The sequence below is a fragment of the Mytilus californianus genome, unplaced genomic scaffold, assembly GCF_021869535.1.
Source record: "Mytilus californianus isolate M0D057914Y unplaced genomic scaffold, xbMytCali1.0.p SCAF_12, whole genome shotgun sequence".
In the NCBI taxonomy this organism is placed as follows: Eukaryota; Metazoa; Mollusca; class Bivalvia; order Mytilida; family Mytilidae; genus Mytilus; species Mytilus californianus.
Genome location: NW_026262604.1, coordinates 61922155 through 61925875, shown reverse-complemented (window position 1 = coordinate 61925875; position 3721 = coordinate 61922155).

The window sequence follows — 3721 nt, the reverse complement described above, 5'->3', positions numbered from 1 at the left end:
AAATGGTCCAACATCTAAACACTGGTACCATTTACCTACTTAATGATGACGGACAATTACCCATCAACGTTTTGATTGTACCAGAAATAGCTTAACCATTGAAAACGTATGTACATAAGACAGCACATTTAAAGTATTTGCATGGTTTGAAATTAGCCCACCCCGTCTCACATGACCCTTTGTTTGAAATTGATCTACTGATTGGATCTAAATATTACTGGTCGATTGTCGAGGATAAAATAGTACGAGAAGCAGAAGCTACTGCCGTCAAGTCTAAAATTGGATACCTTGTGTCCGGCCCGATCAATGGTAATCCAGATCATACACGTACGTCAACGATGAACGTATGAGGAAGTCACAAAGTTGAACATGTTGAAGAGCTTAACTTGGAGAAGTTTTGTGAAATTGAAGCTGCTGGAATTGAGAGTACTGACATCAAATCTGAAAGTGTGAAATTTAAAGTTGCATATGAGGAGAATTGTATTAGTTACTATGGAAACAGATATGTTGCTAAGCGACCTTCGAAGGAGGAGCACCCTGCGTTTTTAGACAACATAAGTATTGCACAACAGAGAACCGGAAAAGTCATAAAGCGTTTTAGTCATGAACCTCAACTTTTGCAGATATACGGACAAATTATAAATAAACAAGAAAAACATGGACTAGAACGGGTTAAATATAAATTGTGAAAAGTTAATAAAAGTAAATGTGTGATTAGTATATTGACATTTAAGTGAATAACCACGGACTGTTACATAGATTACACAGAGACTTTAAAGTATTAATTTATTTTTTCAGAACTTTTATCATTTAATTAGTGGTCACTTTTATTTATTGTAAAGTAATTCATTTGCAGTATGTTGGAAGTAACGCATAAACATAACGTTATCGCTGCCGCTATTCATTGTAACGTCACTTAAGTGTGACGTATTGATATTAGAGTTTGAATGGAGATCCATATACTAGTATGTTAGACATCTTTGTTATTGTTGGCCATATAGCTGTCCTATTTAACCACTTAACGATAATATCATCAATGTTTATGAGCCTTTTTTGGCCAAACTGAATGCTTTTAACTAAATATTTAACAGAAATAATATGTTATGTAGGGGTATTTGCGAAAAATACCAGTCAAGGGACTGTGAAATTTTACGAGCCGCTAGGCGAGGGAAATTTGGTCCCAAGACTGGTATTTTTCGCAAATAACCCTCCATAACATGATATATCTGTTTAACTACACCGAATATATTTTGATTGAAATTCTCTGTACAGGTGAAGGGAAATCCTTTTTTTTACTAGTAAGCTGTAATCCATAAACATGTTTATGCATAATTTTGAGAACAAGTAGAGACTATCATAGTACCGCGGGAATTATGCATGTACTTATACGCGTTAGCGCTGTGTTTATGTAACGACATGGTGTCTAGGTATTAACGTCATTGTCATTCCATCATTAAATCGTTCATTTGTATAGACGTCTTTTTCCACTTTATATACACAACGCATTCTTCAATATAAGCCCACAACATATCAAAATCCGGCATTCTTATATAAGGTGTAATTATATTTCAAAATAAGGCGTTCATTAAAAAATACTAGAAACAAAAAGAATCGTGTTTAAAATTTTTGACAAAATCGTAGCTAATGCCCCTTTATTCTTCATAAGACCTACTAGCACCTTGATCAATCAGGTATGATGGAACAACAGTACTCATTATGGACTAAGAAGTCGACAGAAACATATCGACATGAGATGGGGTCATGTGCTGTTTTATTTCCACAGGAGAATAATAACTTGAATACAGTGAGCATTTTACTTGAAACAATAAATGATGAAACTGGTGACACTAGATCTGTTTTACCTCAAATGTGTGAATGTTAGACTTAAATCATGATGTACGGTGATACTGTATTGGTTTTGTGTCATAGCACGTTAACTGATTTTTTTTCCTCATTGAAATATTAACAAAATGAATGGAGAGGTAAACATTACTGTATATGAATTGTACACCCTCCTTTATACCCGGTATGTTTTACAATCTTTATTATTCGATCCTACGTATAACATGGCTGCTCGTACATATATACAATTGTGAACAGTTCACATGTATGTATTTGACTTTTCAGGTATCATCAGATACCTTTTTAGAACATACTAGGAGTATTTAAGTTGACGACCATCTGACTCCAACGACAATCAAATTTTGTATTTTACCTGGCTATTAACTCAAAATGTCTGATATGTGTAAATTTGCCGGACTTCGAGGGCGGAAGTTTTACTACTCGGCAAGAAAAACAACAATTAGTACCCTTCTGTATTATGGTGTTGCACCAAATGCGGATAACGAGAACAAACTGGTTCAGTGGTGCTCTTGGAGGACAATTAATTTCTATTCTGGAAATCATGAGCATAGACTAAAATTTAAACGTGTCCGCGTAATTGAACCTGATAGTGAATAAATAGCAAAATATAAACTTAGTAACTTGTAGATATTCCTGTTTGAATTGTTTTACACCAGTCATTTTGGGGCCCTTTATGAATGCCGTACTTTGACCTATAATTGTTTACTTTTGTAACACATTGTGACTTGGATGGAGAGTTGTCTCATTGGCACTCATACCACATCTTCTTATTTATATTATAATAGAGAAGTAAAAAAAAAAATGTAGTTATTCTGGAAACAAAAGTTATGGATAATCTTGATTTGAACTTCTTATACAAATTCAGTTTAGAGCATTTGCCGTATTCTTAATAAAGTACAAATGTATATGGTAAATAGGTAATGATGAGGTATTTTTCATATTATTCCTCATATGAACCCAAAGGCCTTCTTCCTTATATAGAAATCTCGGGCTTATAAGAGGTTTAATACGAAACATGCCATATAATAACCTATAATTGTCCCATACCAGGCATACAAATTCCTAAATAGTTTATAAACCAGCCAAATACATTTGTTAAATTCAGCAAATACAGAAATTGAATGTTCAGGTACATAATGGAAAATTTGAAAACAAATCTTTTTGTCGTAAAATTTCAGTTCTCAACCTACCCTTATTTTGTTGATTTCCAAATGTAAGTCACGATATGAAGCATAAACTACTCTTTCTGTGAAATTTTTTTGGGGGGATGGGGGTTCATTGTAACAATTTGGCATGATTAATTTTGTTTCGTTTGAGCATTCCTGATGAATGAAATCAAGAAAAATCCTAGTTTTTTTTTCATTTCCTATCACTGGATCGATATTGCGGCTTGCATGTCCCCGATGTTATCATCAGCCCAGAACCCTGCGTTGATAATTTAAAAATGATTAAAACACTAGTATATGTTGATTTTTAGATTTCCAATTCTTTTTTTTTTTTATTTTGTTCTGTTGGTGTATTATCATAAAAACTGACCATGAAATATAACGATTGATGATACGAGTTATAAAGGGTTGACTTAAAACTTTGCTTAGGGTACAAAGCAAGGTATTCACGTCATCGAAATGGTCAAAAGTACATGCAAAGATCCAAAATTATATTTGATAAAAAAAATAAACACGAAAACGTGACACACTTCCTATGTTCCTGTTTGTCCTTCACAGCAATTGTTCACCCAACAATCTACTTGACCTTATAAGGTCGTATTTACGTCCAGGAAATCAAAAGTGGGGTACAAATGTAGATTATATAAATAATGAAATATAAAACAACCAGACAATAATCATTTCAACGACCG